Genomic DNA, 22,566 nt, shown 5'->3' on the forward strand with positions numbered 1-22,566 from the left:
AACCACTGAGCCATGACGGGAACTCCATCTTCTCTTTATTTTATCTTTGCCCCTCCCCCCCTTTTTCTTTCTTTTTTGGCCACAGTGAGCAGCAACTTGATATGGGATCTCAGTTCCCAGGCCAGGGATTGAACCCAGGGCACAGTGGTAAAAGTGCCAAGTCTTATCCAAAAGACCACCAGGGAACTCCCATCTGCAGACGTTCTTGAAAAGATAGTCTGAGCCAAAGGACAGTTAATGATTCTGTTTATAAGATGTGGAATTTCAGAGATTCATGGAGAATTTGTCTCATACTGCTTATTACAGATTGTCATAATTTGTTGTTTATCTCATTTTCTCTAATTGTATTAGAAATTTCTTGAGGATGGAGTGAAGTTTCCCTTGCTTTATCCCTAGGACAGTGACTGGTGCCTATTAGATGGGAAGTAAATGTTTGCGGAAGGGGTGAATGAACGAATGAACCCCCTCACGTGTACTTGTGACACAAAGTTGGGATTGATGCTCTGTGCCCAGCTCTTCTTATCCAAGGCTAGAGCAGTATCTGGGAAGCAGGGCTGGGGCCTCTCCTCATGCATCACAGATTCTCTGGGTCATGCTTGAGCAAGTATTTGGGAGTGTTATTGTGGGACTAGGAGGAAGATGTGATTATGAGGCATCCCATCAGTCTCCTTGTCCTTTCCCCTCTTCCAGAGCATGTAAGTTGGATGTACAGAACCTCAGGATAATCGCTGTGATGTTTATTTGAAATCTCACTCTATCTAGGCGAGTGACTGGCAGGTATTTCTGCCACAAGAAGAATCTGTAAACTTCAAAGAATATTGATAAAACAGTAACATCCACCAGTATGTAAGCTCCATGAGAATATTTTTAGAGATAATAGTTCCTTCATAGATTTTGTTGATTGAATTAGAGCATTAAATTTGTGGAGCACTTACTGTATCCCCAGGCATGGGACTAGGCATGGGGCTAATCACTTAATATACTTCATTTAATTTGCACAGTAATCCTTTGAAGTAGATATTAGCCCCATTTAGCTGACAAGGAAACTGAGGCTGAGAGAAATTAAGACTTGCCCATGGCCACACTGTCGGCTAGTGTTCAGATCTAAGCATGACTCCACACAAAGCATGTCTCTGTCCATAGAGTACCAGTGTTGGAGGCTTATCATTTATTGAGAAGGAGGGCAGTGGAACATTAACCTAGAATGTCTAAGTGAATCATTACCTGATCCCATGACATGAGAATTTGTAGCTGAGTTTGAACAAGATCAAATTGCTGATTTTTGAACCTTTTTGCCCCTACAGAAAGGTCACTTTCATATATTTCTACGTCAACGATGTGCTGTAAACATCTCAGTGTTGTTTTCAAAAAGTAGCTTCAGAAACATTCAATATTCCGAGTACATGATATACACGATATACTTGGCTCCCCAGACCATGCCTGGCACCCCAGTTTCACTACTTACCTAGACCCTGAGGTCATCCAGGGGACCTTTTCATAGAAAGTAGAGACCAGGGAAAGGATGTTTCTCAAGTAAGACCCAGGAGGACCAAAAAGCCCAGTGGAAAAGAACCACCTTAAAGGTGACAGCTGCTGCTGAAAACACTGAGCGAGTGAACTGCAGACTAGCTGAACTGTCTTCTGGGCTATGACAAATACTGAGCTTTATACTGTCGGAATGTATGCCTGGCTGGACATCTTAAGGGACAATTTGAGAAAACTCAAGTGTCCCCAAATGAATTTGCTGATTTCAGCAAGGATCAATCTCCATAGTATTCAGCAAGCATGGTGATTACTGAGTTAGAAGACATAAGCAGCCTCGTTGCTCAGAGTTAATATCCGAGGCTAAATATCCATTTACATCATTAGTGTCATGAACCGCAGCCAGAGAATATTCAGGAGCTCACTCTGTTGGCGAGTCAGTCTGAAAGGAATTGCCTCTTGTCAAGGACTGAGCTGAAGGCTGGGCTGCTGTGTGATTGGCATCGGTTCTAGTCCTGCCAGCAGACACACATGTCCCGGTTGCCCACATGGTCTGCGCTTCACCTTGCCTGTGGGGCAGGAGTGGTTTGATGTGACCTCTTTGAAGACTCAATGAGTCTTAAGAGCAGGCTGGCAAGCCTGCAACCGGGACAGGGGTTGCCCTCCTTTTCCTGCAGTTGGTCACATAGTTAGTAGGTCACACATACTAGTGGTAATTTAATAAGCATATCTGTCAAACGACAGAAGACAGCGTTTGATTCTGCTGTGGAGGTCAAAGATCTGAAAGTCTAAATTTCTGTGTCATTGTGTCAGGAGTTTGGGGAGAATTAAATAAAACAGCCATTTCCCTTTCTTAGGAAATTTTCTCTTATTAAGAACAACTATATACCCCCCATTTTGTCTATATCTATCTATATAGTTATATATATTGGCTATACATAGTCTATATATACAACTCTAGACAACACAGTTTATGGTGTAAAATACAAAGTAACTGTAGAAAAAAAATTAAAATTCTCACTATTCACTGACAACCACAACGGACATTTTGGTACATGTTTCTTTTCTTCTTTTTAAGGGCTGCACTCGCAGCATATGGAAGTTCCCAGGCTAAGGGTTGAATTGGAGCTACACCTGCTGGCCTACACCACAGCCATAGCAACTCAGGATCTGGGCTGTGTCTGCGGCCTCCACCACAGCGCACAGCAACTCTGGATCCCCAACCCACTGAGCTAGGCTAGGGATCGCATCTGCATCCTCATGGATACTAGTCGGGTTCATTTTCGCTGCACCACAACAGGAACTCCCACGTATTTCTAAACTAGATATAAATGCATTCATAAAGCAAATTGGCATCATACTATATACACTTCTGGTGTCAGTCTTTTTCCTACTTCATGTGTTGTAAACATTTTATTGTCTAGATAGTCATCTCTTACCTTTTCTGTGTGTGGCTGTTTGGTATCCATGATGCACAGCGGTGGGAAAATTGACAGGGCTCTTCATATATAAGCTGTAGTGGAAAGACATAGGTTTAAACCTTAACTCTTTGAGGGCCTTAATTTCCTCAACCATAAAATGGGAGTACTAACACTTGCCTGGCTGCCTTGAAGTGTTGCCATGAGAGTTAAGTGAGTTTCTGTGAAACCTAGAACAGGATATGCTGGTAAAGGCTGTGTGTTTATGAGACGTGTGGGTGACACTTCACAGATAGGCCATAACACTGGAGTCTGTCTTAATCATTAGGTCTTAAAAAAAAGAAAAATAACCCAACCAAACCTCAGAACGCAAGTTAGGTCAAAATATTAATCCCACAGTTTATCCTTAAGTTAAAATACAACTTTTAAAGAACAGCATGTTCTTTTATGGATTTGTTTCCTTTTCAACAAAGAACTGGCGTGACCCACTCAAGCTCCTGTTTGTTGATGCCACAAGGGCTTCCATCTTCAAACGCAATCAGTGATTGGCTTTGATATTGGGTGGGAATTCGAGGAAGGCTCTCAGGGTCCAGGAATTAATATGTTCTGATGAATGCTAACTTTTTAAAAAGTTTATGATGATTTTTATTATGAGTACTAACTTTTTTTTTTTTTGTCTTTTCTAGGGCTGCACCCACAGCATATGGAGGTTTCCAGACTAGGGGTCTAATCAGAGCTGTAGCCACTGGCCTCCACCAGAGCCACAGCAACTCGGGATCCAACCTGCGTTTGTGACCTACACCACAGCTCATGGCAACACCGGATCCTTAACCCACTGAGTGAGGCCAGGGATCCAACCTGCAACCTCATGGTTCCTAGTCGGATTCGTTAACCACTGAGCCACGACGGGAACTCCATGAGTACTAACTTTTAATAGTTCCCAGGATAATACTCTTTTACCTAAAATGTAGTGAGAAAGACTTGCCACTCAAACCACTGAAATCCGGAGCAGGGGGAAAATCCCTCGATATTTCCAGCCCCAAAACACTGCTTTCCTTTGCTAACAGACAACTCTTATCTAGATTAAACTCCTTACAGGGTAAGCAGCCCTTGACCAGGTGTTACTACTACAGGCAGACCTCCTGGGTTATCTCCACATTCTGACAAGAGGGTAGCGCTGGCAAGAGATGGTGCTCTCTTTCCTACAGTGGCAAAATGTTAGGTGTCCTGTTGATCAGGACCCAGCGTGAGGCAGGGTTTATTAAAAAAATTAAAAAATTAAAAAGGAAAACAAAAAAGTTTTAAACCTCTTTAAAATGATTGCTGCCCAGATTAAAAATTAGCCAGTGCGTCATTTTTAATGTTAGCAAGAAACACTCTGGTCAGGAATAAATATATATATGATCAACTTTTGTTGCAGAGAAAAATCTTAAGAATAGGTTTATATATCCTTTGACTTGGAGGAAATGAACTTGATGGACTCTGCCTCTTTATTGTTACAGTGGTTTCAACCCCCCCTCCCCCCCCCGCCCCCCTTTGCTTCTTGAAACAAGTCCCCTGGAATGGTTGGGCGATGTGGGAAAATATTGTGACAAACAGGCCTGTTTACGTTTGGGGGTGGGGGGGCGGCTGTTTTGTTTGCCTCGCTGGCCGCCAGGCCCCTCCTTTTCATGGTTGGCGGTCCCCCGACAGCTCGGATTCCTCCGCTGACATCTGTTATAATGAGAGCTCTGACGGGAATAGATTTGCAAAATGATGTGCTTACAATAGGACGGGAGCTGTTCCTCAAACTTTGCTCGAGATAAGCAGATGGGGTCTGAAAACAGAGCATTTGAACCGATTAGGTCGAGGTGAACGCATTTATTCAGCGCACACTGAAGAGCTGTTCTGCGACCCCCTCCCACCCCAACTTCGCCCCGACTCCCCCCCACCCCTCACCTCCCCCGGTTTGGAAGCGGGAGGGGTTCCGATGGCTTCCTTTTTCTGCCTCCTGCTCACTCGCGGGGAGCCCGGCCCTTCCCGTCCCTCAAGCAGAAGCATGCTGGGCACCTACCTCGTGCCAACGGGCCCAACAACAGCGAAAACCCACCCCTCACGCCGCATAAAGAGAAGCTGGGGCAACACATGGGGCTTTCCCACTCGGCACAAATGAAGGCTGTTTGTGCTAGTTAACCTTTTCCAAGCCCGGGTCGCCCCTGCTGGGAGGCAGGGCCGGGCTGCGGAGAGTGAAAGCCTGGCAGAGCCCAGAGTCGCCAGCTCGCCTGGGCCCCCAACACACGCCACTGCCTTTGCAGAATACCAAACGCCTGCATCCCACTCTTCAAAAGCCCGCCGGGCTCCATGTGCTGGTGACAGTTTGGATTCCAGAAGAAATCGGCCTCAGGGAAAACTCGGCAGACACTTCCCGGTAACCTTGATTGCCTAGCGGGGTTTAACTTTGGAATCTCTGAAAAGGAAGAAATGGAAGTGTTCCCATTCCGGCCTTTATTCTTTTCAGCATCTCCACTAGCTGTGTCAAGAGAAGCCTCCTTTGTACTTTCCAAGCCTGAAGTCAAGTCAGTCCCACACTTCATAGTAACTTGTGCGCTGAGCATATTGGTTGAAGCAAAAGCAAGACAGGCCGATTATGCACATACATTTCTTTTTTTCTTTTTTTTTTTTTTTTTGTATTTTAAGGGGCGCACCCATAGCATATGGAGGTTCCCAGGCTAGGGGTCGAATCACAGCTGTAGCTGTCAGCCCAACTCCACAGTCATAGCAACTCAGGATCCGAGCTGTGTCTGTGACATACACCACAGCTCGCAGCAACGCCGGATTCTTAATCCACTGAGTGATGCAGGGGTTGAACCTGGGTCCTCTTGGATACTAGTCAGATTTGTTTCTGCTGAGCCACAAAGGGAATCCATACACGTACATTTCTAAGACCTGTTTTCTGAGTCTCTGGGGAGAATATTGCCAGTGTCAAAGGGATGATGCTCTGTAGGGAAGAATGAGGTTAAAAGGTGACCATGAAGGACATTTTTGAAAATAGCTTTTCAGAGTGGGGGAGCAGAAGTTTAAAAGTATGAGATTTCGGTGCCCAAGAGGAGGGCTGGCATTGCTGCTCCACTGAAACAGCCTAACATCTTAAGAGGAATCAGATTTCTGCAAATTGCAGGTTGAAATAATCAGTGGAAATGCATTTATTACAGCTGCCAGGGTGCTGAAGTGCAGGACCCATACCCTCCAGCACATTCAGAGAAAGAATAGTCTTTGGAGCTCACTTTCTCAAATCCCCCATCCCTGACTGTCTCCAGCTGCCAGTGCAGACCTGCAGGTATTGTGCTGACTCAGTGCAATTTGTTTATAAGGCGGTATGGTTCAGAATGGGTCAGTTACCTGGCAGCGCATGGCCTGAGAATGGAGGATGCACTAAGGCACAGTGGAAATAGTTTATTAACCACGGAAGCTATCACAGCATTTCCATGTATAGGTCAACAAAGTCTTGCCCTACAGATAATCATATTCTGAGGAAATCCACCTTCGACTTATATCTTTGCTTATCAAAAGAAATCAGAGGAGATTCACTACAACTTAATGTATGTGGCCATCAATAGTGGTGAAGAGAAGAGTGAAATAAGTGGATGCCAAGGTTGGGATCTTAAGCTGCTTTTTATTGGGATTATTTTAGACAAGCTATAGGTAAGGTTCACAGATCATCTTTGTTTCTAAGTCATGTCCTTCACGGAAGCTCTCAGGTATTTGGAGGGTAGACACTTAATGGTTTTCATAAGACCATGGGGTGAAGTATTATATTTAGTTTGCATTGGTTTTTTGTTTGGTTTAGTTTTTTGAAGGTACAGAACTCTCAGAATTCTTTAGAAACATAAAATGGTAGAAAGAATATTGAGTTTTTGGGCTTCAGAGCGTTTGAGTTTTGGCTGTGCCACTCACTGGCTGTGTGACTGAACACATGTCTTATCTTCTCTGGGTCTTGGTACTGTGGACTGAGTATGGTGTCCCCCGAACTCTCATGTATTGAAGACCTCACCCTCTGTCTGATAGTAATTGGAGGTGGGCCTTTCGAGGTAATTAGGTCATGAGGGTGGAGCCCTCATGACTGGGATTAGTGCCCTTAGAAGAAGACACATGACTGAGACGATGCCTCCCTCCACCATGCAAGCAGCAAGAAGGTGCTGTTACAAGCCAGGAAGACAGAGTTGCTTAAATATACGTTAAAAAGGCAGCTATTTTTTTATTATTCTGCCTGGGAATTATATTATTTATTCTTAAAGATAGCTTGGTAATTCTGTTACAAGAATATGACTATGGAGCATTTCCTGGGGGCCTAGTGGTTAAGGATTCAGTGTTGTCATTGCTGTGGCTCAGGTTCCATCCCAGGCCTAGAAATTGCTGCATGCCAAAGCCAAAGAAAAAAAGAATACCATTATGGATTCTCTGTCATTCTTTTTTTTTTTTTTTCTTTTTGCCATTTCTTGGGCCGCTCCCATGGCATATGGAGGTTCCCAGGCTAGGGGTCGAATCGGAGCTGTAGCCACCGGCCTACACCAGAGCCACAGCAACGCGGGATCCAACCCACGTCTATGACCTACACCACAGCTCACAGCAATGCCGGATCATTAACCCACTGAGCAAGGCCAGGGATCGAACCCGAAACCTCATGGTTTCTAGTCGGATTCGTTAACCACTGCGCCACAACGGGAACTCCCCACTGTCATTCTGTATTGAGGACTAAAACATACAAAATGGAAAGTTCTGCGTAGTTGAAAGAGAAACGCATTAGGGTGACTGGCTCCTTGGAAATAGCATAGTTGGTTAAGAGGTCTCTGAGGTCAGACTGCCAGGGCTTCATGCCCAGTTCTGCCTGTTACTGGCAATGTAATATTGAGAAATTACTTACCTGATGTTTACGTTTCTTCCTTTGTAAAGTGGTAACAATAATAGCCCTTACCCAGTGGGGTTGTTAGGAAGATAAACTGAGTTAATGTACCAGAGGTGCAGAGACCAGTGTGCCACTCTGGATCTGCCATCACCAGCGTCTCCTTCATCACCCTGCTGGGAGCAGCTTCGGAGCGAAATCAGCGCCTGTCTTAAGGTAAATTCCTAGAGGAGCTGAATTGCTGGTTCAAAGAGCATTTGCCACACAGGTCCTTTAAGACTCAACTCCATCTAATAGATCCAGGAGTTAATTCTGCAGCTGGGCCAGGTCATTAGCCTCGGACTCAGGAGGAGATAAGGCTGATTGAAACCCGATGCAGGGACCTCAGTGCTGAGCTTCTTTTGTCACGGTGACAACATAGGTGTCCCTGAGAATATTTCCTGGAAAGGTCCTGTGACTTTCTTGGCACCTCTCTTCACCCATGTCCTATCTGTTGATGGATCTGGGAACAGTACTTCTGTTACTTCTGCCCCTGAGCAGCCATGCCTCACGAGATACCCTGTCAGGGAATGACCAGAGAGCCATGGCGACAACTACATGTACCTAGCGAATCACACATTTCAAGAAAATCAAAGTTGATTTGGTCCAGCCTCACTGTGTCGCTGGATTGACAGTCATTCTGATAAGTGGCAGGGTTGATGGCAGCCTGGGTTTGTTCACTGGTGGCATTTTAAAGGGAGGACTTGTCCTGGCGTAGCTGTCACTTGGTGTGAATGGGGGAAGTGTGGGCGGGGGAGGGGATGAGGAAAGCATGTCTCCCAGGTTTGGGAACAAAAAGGGGCACACTTGGAAAGGCAGCCACGCATTTCTCTCTTGCCCCCATTCTCTGCCTCAGGGAAGCAGGGCTGGACACGATGGGGCCACTTCTTACCAACTTTTAGATTCCTCTCTATAAACCCAAGCTCCTTCGCAGACAAAGGGAAGGGGTTGGAGTGGCTGGAGAGACTCAAATCCCTGTTTCTTCTTTCGTCTTCCTTTGCAGGTGAGCTAAAGGCCAGAGAATAAACAGATAATAAAAGAACAAGAAATCCTTGAAAAAGGATAGGCAGAATGGGTCTTAGGGGGCTGTGAAAATAAGCTAAGAGAGAAGGTCAGATTCTCTTACCCTTTAAACTTGCGTAAGCTGAGTAGAAAGGCAGAATAATTAAATTGGCAGAAGGAACATTTTTTTGAGGAGCAGGTTTGGGTAACAACTATATTTGCTCAAAATATATAGCACGTGTCATGTCCCCAATCATGCCTGTCCAAGGAGTGGATGAATAAATTAGCTTTGGTAACAATAAGGTCCCATAGGCCTGGATTTTGATCTTAGATTCATCACTTGTTATCTCTATGGCCTTAAGTAAGTTCCCCCACACTCTGAATCTGTTTTCTTACCTTTATTTATATTTTTTTATTTTTTATTTTTTTGCATTTTAGGGCCACACCTGTGGCATATGGAAGTTCCCAGGCTAGGGGTTGAATCAGAGCTGCAGCTGCTGGCCTTCACCACAGCTCAGAGCAGTGCAGGATCTAATCCACATCTGCAACCTATGCCGCACCTTTTGGCAAGGCCAGATCCTTAACCACTGAGCAAGGCCAGGGATCGAACCTGCATCCAGCATGGATACTAGTCAGATTTGCAACCCGCTAAGCCACAACGGAAACTCCCTGTTTTCTTATCTTTGAAATGAAACTAATAATACTTTCTTGCAGAGTTGTTGAGAGATTTAAGATAATGTATGTAGGCATTCAATGTGTAGAAGCTATTATTAAGCAATTATTATTTTATGTTAATATCACTTAAAACAGAAGTTAACCTTTTGGACTGTGGGCATCCCTTTCAAAGGTTAAAGAAATTTGCAGATACCTCTTATGCTAGGATACATTTTTTTGGGTGGAGAAAATAATACAGTAATGTTTTGGAGTGAATTTTTGTTTGATTAATCATAGCGTGTCTACATACATAGGTGGTCAGATGAAAACGAAGAGACATTTATTCTCTCTGCCGACAAGGCACAGTGCTCATTTCTCATGGGCCCCTGCGAAAGCCTCATAGGCCTCCAGGTGACTGGGGGCCACCATGTGAAAGGACTGAACTCTGTAGGTGGGCCATCCTTAGAAGAGAGGATTATGGTATCTCAGCTCTTGGAATTAAGCCAAGTTAGATGTAGGTGATGCCCTTGCTACACGGACTCCTTCAGACGATCATATTTCGAAGGTGGGGTACTTTTCCTCCCTGGGAGGGAGAGGTTTATGCTTATCCAGCCACAGGAGCCTGCTAGATACCAGCTCCTCTCATAATCCTCGTGACAGTGGGACTTGTTGCCAAGCTGACCTGCTGAGGAGAGAGGCGTCGTCTCTGGATGTTTTGTCTCCTGATGCTGTGGAGTTGTAGCTTAGCAGAGCCTGCGATGAGGGTTTGTTGGCAAGCCATTTCTTTTTTTTTTTTTTTTTTTTGTCTTTTTGCCATTTCTTGGGCCTCACCCGCGGCATATGGAGGTTCCCAGGCTAGGGGTTGAATCGGAGCTGTAGCCACCGGCCTACGCCAGAGCCACAGCAACGAGGGATCCGAGCCGCGTCTGCAACCTACACCATAGCTCACGGCAACGCCGGATGTTAACCCACTGAGCAAGGGCAGGGACCGAACCCGCAACCTCATGGTTCCTAGTCGGATTCGTTAACCACTGCGCCACGACGGGAACTCCCGGCAAGCCATTTCTTTTGGGAACTGATTTCAAGGGGTGTGGGAATGCTAGCTAGACAGCAAAATTGGGAAGGTTGGAGACCCAGCTGAAGAGTCTGTTACTAGCTGGTTACTGATGACAGAGACTGGAATGCAGTCTTGTTGGGGACCTTTTAAGGGCTGTGTAGAAGGTGCCTTAAAGACGGCTGAGACATGAAAGAGTGGGGCATTATTTTCACCAGCTTCCATCTTCTGATGATCAAGGGTTGCCCCACGGGATGTTAATTCCTTTTTCCTGCTAGGTTTGCACCTGTGTCAGAATGGCTGGATGGGGCTGTGACGGAGAAACATGAGAAATATGGGTGCAGATGAGGTACGAGATTGCCAGATAATTATTCCTGGAAGTTCAAAGCAAGTTGCCATAGCAAGGGCTGGGTCAAAAAAGCAAACCAAGAAAGTGGGAGGTGGAACACGAGAGGTGCCCAACCAGTGAGGCAGAGCACAGCAAAGGGGGAAGAGAACTGAGGTTGGGGCAGGTCACTCCACCAACTTCTGTTGGGCATCATCTCTGTACCAGGTATTGTGTTTGCTGCTGGAGCCGGATGGTTTAATGAAGCACAGTGCACATCATAGCCTACAATGCATGGTACACAGAGAAGTATGACCTGACAAAATAATGCAAGAGTTGACTGCCGGGTGGGGGAGACAAGCAAGCACTGCAGCAGATAGAAGCATGAAAGCCTCTTGTAACTGGGAAGGGAGTGACTAAATCCTTCTGTAGTCCAGGGGAAATCTTTACACTGAAGGCAACGAATAATTACGCTGGGTCTTGAAGGATGAGTAGGAGTCCACCAGGTGGTGACAGGGCTGAAGGACATTCTGACAAGGTCAGAGGGAGGTGGCAGAACGTGTGTGGCTTGGGCATGCCATGAAGTCTTCACATGCCCATTTTTTCTCTCAAGGGTTCCTGGCTCAGGCCACTATTTTAGTTAAGTTTTTAAAATTTGTTTTGCTTTTGATCATAATAAATAGAGGGTTCTTGTGAAGGGGTGTTTATTGTCAGGTGATACGTGGGAAGTTAGGGAGTACATGAGATGGGTCTTTCATAGGCCAGAGATGATGGACCCAACCCTTTGGCCCTGAGGTCCAAATAGGGTGAAATCTTTCCTGCTCGCCCCCACCCCCACCTGGGACTGCCTGTGCCCAGGAGTTGTGGGAAACTTGTTCCCCTCATAAGGTGAAACAAGCATGTCAGCCATCATGGTTTCTTGATCTCATCATCTCCATCCTGGGTCATGTGGGTCGTTTATATTCGCTGCTCACTCTCCACACTGGTCAAATGGAGCTTGTTGCTTGTCATTTTGGTGATGTCTGGGCCACTTCAGCATCTGCCTCATCCCTTATGACTTCGAGGCAGCCCTCTGTGGCTGCCACCACTAGCCCATCCAGCATCCTTTGCCTTCTTCTCACCTCTTCCGGGAGAGCTGTTCTCAGAGTGGGACCGCACAACCTTCACTTCTGTCTCAAGTGATTTGTCTTCACATCCACAATCTTGTCAACTTAATTTCTCATGGCTGGATCTCAGGATCTTCGTGACTTCAGTTCATCAGCGTGTGTGTGTGTGTGTGTGTGTGTGTGTGTGTGTGTGTGTGTGTGTGTAGGGACCTGGTTGAGGGCAGGGAAGGCTTCCTGAGACCTTGGTAATCATACAGCCAGGCACCTGCTTACTCTGTTGAAGCATAAGGCTGATTCTTGTCTCCTGGACTTGTGGACCTGATAGTCATTGTGTGTCTATTCCAGTCCAGGCTTGTGCCTCATTACCAAAAGTAATATCACATCAACTCTCTGGGATACTCATCATTCTCACCTTGTGGATGAGGAAACAGACTCAGAGGTTAAGTAATTTTCCCAACATTACATCACTTCTAGATGGCTGATCTAAGTCTCCATTCCAAACATTAAGAACATAAATTTTGAAGTGAATTGTTACATTCTGCTTAGTACCTGGTACTGAGTAGCTAGGACAGAGAACCTGGTGCTTGGGGACAGTGTGAAGGGTAGACTTTCAATTTACTCTCAACACATAACTGAGATGCAAACTCTAGATGTCAGAATAGTCTTGGGTTCAAATCCAGATTTTTACTTCTGTGTAAACTACTGTGTAAACTACTTAAATAAGCCTCATATTGTAAAGTTTGGAAGTAGCATATACAGGGAATGATAAAGAGATCAGGAAACCTAGAATGGAGGTTTTGGGAAGAAGAAATATAAATGAAAAAGGTAGACTGGGATTTGTATTGGACTTTTGTCACTTGCCATCTTTGAACATTCTCTGTACATCTTGATAGTTTCTCACCTTGTAAGTCCATCTTTCTGGACTCCAAGGACCTGGGATGCCTGTGTGTGGCTGGTTCTGTTGTTTGGGTCCACCCCTAAGAGACTTGATTCAGAAGACAGCAGTGGGAGCAGTTGGCCCCACATAGGAGAGAGTCAGTCTTCTGGGTGTGTTTGGGCAGTGGTGTCCACTGCATCTGGGGCAACAGTGAAAGCTTCTGGTATTTGGTCCCAAGAAAAGATGCTGAGCAGTGGTGCCGAGACATTTTGCTAGAGAGTCCCATGGGATGGCTGAGATTTCCGAACAGATGGCTTCAGGTCTTGCTCCTCGTCTGTTTCAGAGATTCTGTGAGCTACTTTATGTAACTTTTAATAAATCCCTCTCTGCTTAAACCAGCCAGAGTAGATTTTCATTTGTCATGAAGAACTTTGACAGCTTCAGACTGCAGCAAGCCTCTGAGCCAGTTTATGGCTTGGAGTTCAAAGAAACATCTGTGTGTACATCTTTCTTGTAAGTCACAATTTCTTTAACCCTTATATCTTGGTAGAAGTATTTTAATTTCTGCTGGGCCTGCAAAGACATTAAAGTATTTTGATTGCCTTTTGAATATTGCTCAAAATATATATATATACATATTTTTTGCTTTCCGATTTATGGTGATAAAAAAAAATGTGGAGGTATAATCCACAAACATATCATTATTTTACAGCCTTTATCTGAAGAAACTGTTTAAAATTCTTCTCAGCGACTTTTCTTTCAAATCTTAAAAAGTCCTTTATGATTCTTTGTTCTTTCCTCTGACCAGGGCCTTGCTAAAGATGTCTTAAATGCTAAATGCTGGGGATGGGAGGTTGATAACAGAGATACGGTTTAAGAGAAAAAACCTTCCCATAATTCAAAGCATAGTTCAAATAATACCTTCCTTAAAGACCAGGCTCTGCTGTGCCACCTGGTTATCTTCTAATCAGAAAATATCAGAAAAGAAGTTTTAGTTCATCTAACTCTCCAACCACTCACCTGAAATGGTCTGCTTCATTTGTGGCTCATCCATTAGGTGGGTCACGTCGCTCTTGAACTTTAAGCAGACTAACTCCATTTCATGTTTGGCATCAGCAGAGACACCCCAAGACCTCCTTGTACATCCCATTTTCAGTGCCGTTGCTTTGTCTGCTTGTACCAAAATCTCTTGCTGCAGGCTACAAGCTTCCTGGTCCACAGTTTCGTTGGTGCAGGAATGTTGACTTGCAGTAAAGGCATGGCCATGTGGACATGCAAACCCATGATGAATTAATGATGCTCATTTGACCAGAGCCAGCAGAAGCAGCCGCTTGCCTGTCTCACCCAGAAATATCTTAAGCAGACAGACTTGGATGGATGTGTATTTCCAAAAGGGAACTATATATTGGGTCTGTCTTACTGTGTCATCAGCCTGGTTTGTCCCAACTTCTTTCTTCTGTTATCATGTCACTACTGCAGAGAATGACTGATGGGATAGCCTGGTCTGGACAGCCTTGTCTGACCGCTGTCCTTGCCTTCCCTGGTGGCCCCCTTAACAGACCCGTGACTGGTTGGTTCTCTTCTAAGGGCTTGTTGCACCATGGCCTGTAGGGTCAAAGCTGAGTATCTGTGCTCTCTACAAAATCTGGTAGATACCATTGCATCAAACAGCTAAGTATGTGTTCTCACAGTTTTTGTCATTTGTTTACCCTCCTATTGCAGGCCCTGTTTTTCTTCAGATGTTTGTCTCCCCATTTCTAAAAACGCTGTTTGAACATGTATTGGGTTGTCTGTTTTGCTCCTAAATTCTTTGTATGTGGAATTTTTGTTTTAGTCCCTCTTTGAGAAAATATCACTTTGTATAGAAACAAGAACAAATTTCCATCTCTTCCAGCTTTCTTTTTGTTTGTTTTTAAACATTAAGGTAAAAACAGCAAATGATAGTGGCACCTTTGAATGATGGCCTATCCACAGGTCAGCGTATTATGTCCTTTAATTTTGACGATAAAATATTAAGTTCATCAAGTTACAATTTTCTTGTGTTTACAGGTCCTCTGTTAAGGTTAAAGTTTCTCCAGCGTGTGTTTAAACAAGTTTCCAAGGACCGACTAACTGTACTATGTTCTGTTTGTATAATCAAGCAAAAAAGCTCTTTCCAGCACACACATCGACTCTCACGCCTCTTTCGTATACATGACGTTAGCTAGAGCACATGTATAAAATATTATTTAGTCTTTCTCTAAGTGAATCACTGGTGAGTTAAAAATCTAGAAAGTGTTTCTATCCTTCACATAAAATGGAAATTAGTAGCTTTCTCCATTGTGCATAAAACATCACATATGATAGTTTGCTTTCTTGTTCCAATGAAACATTTCTTTTTCCTAAATACAGTTAGCATATCATTAGAAAGCAGGCAGTTTGAAAACATAATATTGGTAGTTCACACTTTTTTTGGAGCCACCCCTTCTGTAGCAGTTAAAGGCCTTGATTTGCACTTCACTGATGAGGGGCCAGAACACTGAGGGATTTAGCTTTTCAAGCTCGGATTCAACTCCAATGTGTTGGAATGGAATACAAAGTACAGCTCTGCATTCATTATCACTTAATTATACAACTAGTTGGGTTTTCAAAGGCATTTTCCTCCCCAAAGCAAAATCTGTGCCAGGTACTTTTGTTTCCCTAGAATGACATTTTCATATTTAAAAAATTAAGTTTTCTTCTGTTGCAAACCTGGGAATATTCTTATTTCACTTTTCTCTGCAAGGTCTAGTTGAGAACATAGGCCACTATTCTTTTATTTCAACCCCCCCCCCCATAAGTTGTTCTTAAATGTGAAAAAACAGCTATAGTCTTTGCCTTTCACATGATTAGCCAAAGAAGAAAATAATCAAGCTCATTTTGTGCTTCTCCAATTTCATATTTATTGCAAGTTTAAGAGTTCCTAACACAAAAACGAAGAACAATGGATCTTTACATTGCGTTTTCAGCCTCAGCTCTATTGATATTTGAGGCTGGATCGTTCTTTGTTGTGGGGGCCTGCCTTTTACATTCTAGATGTTTAGCAGCCTCCCTGGCCTCCATCCACAAGATGCTAGGAACACCCCCCCACCCCCACCCCTTGCCTCCTGCCAGTCGTGACAAACCTGAAGCTCTCCGCATATTGCCAAGAGTTCCCTGATTGAGAACCATTGGTCTAGAACTGTGACGGGTGGAAATGATAATTATTTATGCACTGTGGTTTTGAACTCTTTATCTGTAGGTATAATTGAGAATTGTTTTCAGCAGTCCTCACCTCTTCATTTTAGAGCATATAGCAGATTTCCAACAGACTACTGGATTTGGAGTTTTTTATGCTGTTTCCTTCTAAAAGCATGTGTGAATTGCCAAGGGACATCATCTGTCAGCCTCTGTCCTTGCCCCCACTACCTCCTACCTGTCTTCTATAGAGCAGCTATTTGAGCCTTTCCGTGATATTAGGCCGGCCCTCTCTCTCCTCTTCTCAAAGCCGTCTGATAGTCACTCCTCACCGGATCTGGTCTTGCTCCTGACTCTGACCTGACCTCCTCTGGGTCCTTCTTCCCTCTTCCCGCCTCATCAGTCTCCTGCTGTCCCAGGCCCTGCTCTGCACACTCCCACCTCGGAGCTTTTGCACGTGCCCTGCCCTCCTCCATGAACACCTTTCCTGGACAGAACTGCACGGCTCCCTCCCACACTCTCTCCCAGTTTCTGCTCAGATGAGAGGCATCTCCTACCAACCCATCATTCCTTCCCCAGCGCCCTCATCCTGCTTTCTTTTTCTGCAAAAACACACCACCATGTGACATAGTACTTACTGCTTATTCTCCGGTTTCCTCTGCCGGAATGTGAGGATCAGCAGGCAGGAGCCATTCCTGGTTCAGAACCTTGTCCCAGTGCCTGGCACAGTGACTCTTCCAGCAAACAGTTGGTGCTCAATAAGTACTTGTTAAATGGTTGGATGCTCTTTCTGATAATAAATGTAGTTCAAATTTGTTTTGGTTCCATTTTAATTTTCTTCCCAAATTAGAGTCCACCAGATCCAGAGATGGGCTACCATCCATCCTCAGAGAAAGCCCTCATTTCCTGATCTCAGGGTAAAGTCCTCGGGTTTTGGCTTTTTTGTTTGTTTGTTTGTTTTTTGTTATTGAAGGAAAGGCTGATTATAGAACCTGCTTTTAATAATCAGGATTTTTCCGTTGCAAGGAACAAAAACCAAAGCAAAACAAAAAAACAACCCTGACTCAGATGGACTTAAGCAAAGAGGGAAAGGTATTTGCTCATGTAATTAAAATGCAGGGTTGTAACTGGGTGTGGGTGTAGTGAGATCAGATATGAAGGCATGTCTTCAGGAATCTTTTTCTTTCTTGGACTCATCTCTCTCCCTGTGGCTTCATTCTTCTTTTCACAAGATGGTAGGAAATGGCCAGATGGAGCTACAGGTTTCCCTTCTCCCAGCTTAGCAAACTCCACAGGAAGAGTTCCCGTCTCCTGAGGGTTCTCACAAACATCCTGACCCTCCTGGCCTGGCTAGGGTCACCTGTGTTTCTCTGATCCAGTTACTGTGCCATTTCTGGGACACATGCCCCTTTAGACCCATGAACTGAGAGTGCAGGATGAGCATCTCCCAGAGGAATATTAGCAAACTCTTAGCTGAAGAAACAGGAATGGATGCTGGGCAGACAGCATTAGGTGTCTTAGGTGTCTGCCACACTGCCACCACCAGCTCCCTCCCACCCTCCCGACAACAGTGACAGTCCAACAGTCTAAAATGTTCCCAACCTTCCCATGGAGGGCAGGGCACCTGGAATCTTTGCTGTAAATTCCTCAAAGTAAAATATCGCTGAAAATGTAATGAAAGGGAGAAAATAAAATTTGCCAGTACTTCTCAGGAGAGAACAATAGTGATAGGAATGAAAATGTGGCTAATCCACTTGGGACGGGACAACACTTCCATGGAGCGGGCTGGAGTCTGAGAGCATCCATTTCCCAGACTGCCTTGGAAGGAGGTGGGTCAGGCTGCCTCTGGGGCTTCTTTTGTGCAGAGTAGATAAAAAGCACAGGTGAGACAAGAGTGTGGCTTTCTAATTCACAGGAGTGAAGCTAGGGCTTTAAGCATATAAATTTAAAACGTATAAAAGTAGATTTACATGTTTAAAGACTTCTTGTAATATAAAAGTGTAAAAATTTGATTAGTTAAAGAATAGCAGTTGAAAAGGCAATGACCATTACCGACCTCACCAGGGATGTTGCCTTACTGGCCAATTTGGAGGCCAAGGAGCAGGGTTCTTCTTGGCCCTGCTTTTAGTTGTATTAAGTTTTTGAAGATGCATGGACATGTCAGTGGCTCTCTCAAGAAACTGACTGGATTTATATATGTCTCTAGAAAGCCTGAGAGTTATCAGGAGAAAGAAGAAAAAGAATTGAGCAGTGGAGAGAACTAGCTTGGAAAACCTTATACCCCCAAGTGAGGGTTAAAGGGTATTTTTATATATGACAGTCTTTGTTACATCTCATATTTGTGTGTGTGTGTATACACACACATACCTTATGTAACTTTGTTGCGTATATTTTATATATTTATATAAATGTATACTATTGTAAATTATTTAAAATATAAATATAACTCTTCTAAATATATATATAACAGTTATTTTGGCTTTCTTTTTACTTAGATTTTCTAAACATCACTGGGATCCAGCTGAAGGTCCTAATGAGACTAGCATCTTGGGTGAATGAAATATCTGCTCAAAGATGTTTCTGTCCTTCCCCCATTTCTTCTCTGGGGGCTTTAAAAATTAGAGCTTCACCTGGGAGGCTCTTGAGAGTTAGGATGGTCAATCCTATTTCCTGGCCTCAGGGAAGAGTACCTTGGCAAGTCTCCAAAGTGGCCAAGTCATGGCTGTCACTTACCAGCTTGGGAACACACAACAATGTGCAGTCACTTTGTAGAAGGAGGGGCTGAACCTGATGTGCACGGACACGATACAGAGGAGAGCTGCCTTGTGCAGCTGTGCACCTGGGCGTAAGGATGGGCCAAGAGCCAAATTGCAGCCATTAGAGAAGAGGCAAAATATAAGGTTATTTTATTGATTCTGTGTTGAAGTTTTCTGTTCTCGAATGCCTACGACCCAGCTTCTCTCTAGTCTCCAACACAAAGGGAGGGAGCCCAGGGTGGGGATGTGATGTGGTAATTTTATCACAAATGAAAAGATTGCTTCAGGGGGATTTAAAGAAAATTATATCTCCTTGTCAGAACTCCCTGGGTTCAGAAAGTCTAAAGGTCTAGGGTGAAACAGGATGTGGAAATTGTTATTATGTTTTAGGGAGGAAAAGAGAAAGCCTCTCTGTTGGAATTTATTATATACCATATATGGGTGTGACCTCTGAAATCTAGCTGAGTTGTATTCCGCAGAACGGGAGTTCAGAATAAAAACGTGAGTTTTTAGGGTCAGTGTTGCCCCGTATAATATCCAGTACCTGCTTTGCTCAGAAGTGATGCTAAGTTGGTTCAGCCTTGGAAACTCACTTTGACTTACCATTTTCTTTTCTTTCTTTTTTTTTAATTTATTTTTTTCCCACTGTACAGCAAGGGGATCAAGTTATCCTTAACATGTATACATTTTTCCCCCCACCCTTTGTTCTGTTGCAACATGAGTATCTAGACATAATTCTCGATGCTACTCAGCAGGTTCTCCTTGTTGATTTACCATTTTCTTTTCTTTGGCAGAATCCTCTAATTTATTCAAGGATGCCTTTTTGGTTGTTGTTTAAACTGTATGTTCAAGGCTGGTTTGTGGATGTTCAGTCTTGGCTCCGGGGCTATATATATATTTTTTATCTTTGAGAATGGTGGATTTGGAAATGTTCCAGCAGCTTCTTGGTTGTGTGGCAATTAACTTCAGAAGGCGTGAGAGACTTCATAGACTTATTCTTGGATTTCCACCTCCCCTACCCTGTTCTTCAGCAACAAACATTGCATGATTATTGGAGCATAAGGCAGTTTAGGGTTAATACCTACCAAATGGCACACAGATGGGAAGGGACATGAGGAAACGCTGGTGTGAAATCACTGCTCTAAGCATACAGTCCAAGTTACCTCATTCTGGCATTAGATGGGCCGGATTTAAATAGCATCTCAGTCACTGGTTGACTGACCTTGTGCAAGTTACATAACATCATTAAGCCTCAGTTGGCCTCATCTATAAAATGGGGAAAATATTGTAGCTACTTCAAAGAGTTCTTGTGAGGAATGACTAAAATATTATATGTAGAATGTTCAGAACATGTAGTACTTAGCTAGCACATAAGCATTTATCTATTTAGTTGTTATTTCTTAAATCAGGGTGACCTTTTTATAGATGGAGGAATTGGCATATAGAGAGGTCAGATAATTTGAACAAGGTCATGCAGCTGGCAGGTGGCCAAGCCAGGACTTGTAAGCAGGTTTCTCTGCTTCCAACGCTTAGGCTTATTGACCTTTTGTATTATGTTGCCTTAAAAGAACTTACAGTGCAGAAGGGAATATCTCCCCCCCCACCCCCCGTCTATCTATATCTGTCTATATACTATATCAGTAGTTTCTAGGAAAAAAGAGAAGGTCCTTGAAGAGATTCTATCAAATGTGGACATGAGGGACATTTCGGAGAAGACGGGTATTTCTTCTTAGCTGTGGTATGGACAGTTGCAGTACTATCAGTCTTGTGTGCACTGAATTGCATTTCCAGTTACTGGTTGTGGGTTTTCAAATTTGACTTGGGATATTTTTTTCTATTCAGGTGTTAAATTTGGAAGCATACCATAGAAATGACATCCCAAATGGCTTCAGTTTTGCTAAGACAAACTCAAAAGCTTACAGAGCTTCTGGGAAGTAACTTCTCAGCAGTTCTCATGTTCCCCCTTTGCAGGGAAACACCCAATCTACTCTGAAGATTTACTGATCTTTGTTGATCGTATGGCTACTTTCCATTTCTTCTTTAGCCTTTGCATATTCATAACCATTAAGTAAGATTTTAATCTTGTAATTCTTCATGACATTACATACTTTCCCAGTCATTCTCGAGCACCCCCAGATTCTCTAGCTTTCTTCTTAGCATGTGTCACATCTTGGAAAGTTTGGCTATACCTTTAAGGATTTAGATTTAGACTGCAGGCAAGGAAGGGGCAAGAGAGTGACCTAATCAGAACTCCTTTGCCTTCCCGGCCTCTTCACTGAAAGGTCCCTCCACTTCTGACCTAACTAAAACTTTGTTTTCCTTTGAAGAAGTGGCTTCCTCTGCACCCCCGGAGCAGAAGCTGTTCATCCTCACTCACCCACGACTAGACACAGAAGAATGAAGGGAAGGATATACTTTTGTCTCCCGCTGCTTCTTTCAGCTGTTCCTCCTCTGACCTCCAGCAGTCTCCTCGCCGTTGACACACTTGGGGTGTTGCTCAGAGAGCCATTGCCTGACCACTGAGTAGAGTTGCTGCTGATTTCCCCCAGTGAGAGCTTTGGCGCCCCCCTCCTATCTTCATCCCCTCCAAGGTCATCAGCTTCCTGAGAGACTCAGTGCTCACGTGAATGATCCATGGAGCATGTTAATCTCATGATCTTGTAACTTCACCATCGTCAGACGCATTCACCACAGCCACAACCTGAACTACAAAGCCAACCCAGGAACTCTACATCTTTGAAATGTGTGCACGTTTACACGTTTTCTGCATGTTTGAAGTAAGGATTAAGGGGCATGATGTGCGGAAAGCATGTGGAAAGTGTCTGGCATGTCACAGGTATCCAACAAATATTTCTTTTCTTTGAAATACAAACGCAATTTTGAAAGCCAGGTATTTCTTCTTTCTGTATTGAGTGTTATTTGGATTTGACACACATGGCTGACACTTAGGTAGTGAACTTTCTGCTAGGTGACATCTTTCGGAATCTCTCTTCTCTCCAGCACTCAGGAGCTGCTGGCATCCAGTGTTATTGGCGGCAGTTGTGCTAATGTGCACAACACGCTACCCACCCTTTAATTACAGAACATTCTTGCAGGAAAGTGACACTGATTCTCATCTGATTAATATTTATAGTTTTCACTTTTGGCTAAATGCCAGCTATCTTCATCATGTGAATTTCCTTGGCTTCCTGGCTCCTCTTTGCTGCCCCTCTTCCATTTGCTTATTTGCATGAGCATATATATCTTTGTTTTAGTGAGTTCAAGAGTGTCATGGATTCCTTAAATTACAAGCTTTCTACTCATGAGGGGGCTTTTAATGGGCAGTTGTATCTAAATGTAAGTGAGCAGTGATGAATTTCATGTGACTTTTAAGAAAAACACTTGAATGCTTACATTTGAGGGGGCACAGGGAAGGGTCACTATCCACTATAACTTTGATCATTGCTCAAAAGCTAGGAGTTCCCGTCGTGGTGCAGTGGTTAATGAATCCGACTAGGAACCATGAGGTTGTGGGTTTGATCCCTGGCCTTGCTCAGTGGATTAAGGATCTGGTGTTGCCGTGAGCTGTGGTGTGGGTCACAGATTCGGCCCGGATCCCGAGTTGCTGTGGCTCTGGTGTAGGCCAGTGGCTACAGCTCTGATTCGACCCCTAGCCTGGGAGCCTCCATACGCCGCGGGAGCGGCCCAAGAAAAGGCAAAAAGCCAAAAAAAAAAAAAAGGCCAAAAAAAAAAAAAAAAAAAGCTGGTTCCCCTGATTAGTAAATTAAAGGAGCATTAGA

General features: G+C 44.0%; 1 protein-coding gene and 1 long non-coding RNA gene across 2 annotated transcripts in view; one reads left to right on the forward strand and one right to left on the reverse strand.

Annotated features, from left to right (window-relative positions):
- LOC106510400 (uncharacterized) overlaps positions 1–22,566 on the forward strand; it is a 422,513-nt gene that overhangs the window by 49,427 nt on the left and 350,520 nt on the right. The window lies entirely within an intron of this gene.
- On the reverse strand, positions 754–5,039 carry LOC106510398 (uncharacterized). The gene is made up of 3 exons (XR_001308844.3): positions 4,954–5,039; positions 4,666–4,716; positions 754–2,995 (listed from the first exon to the last, which is right to left on the reverse strand). It is a non-coding gene; the product is annotated as an uncharacterized LOC106510398 (long non-coding RNA).

This window comes from Sus scrofa, chromosome 5, assembly GCF_054392235.1.
Source record: "Sus scrofa isolate SSC_HxYL_T2T_F1_AM1 chromosome 5, Sscrofa_HxYL_maternal_Yorkshire_Landrace_v2.0, whole genome shotgun sequence".
NCBI classification, from domain to species: domain Eukaryota; kingdom Metazoa; phylum Chordata; class Mammalia; order Artiodactyla; family Suidae; genus Sus; species Sus scrofa.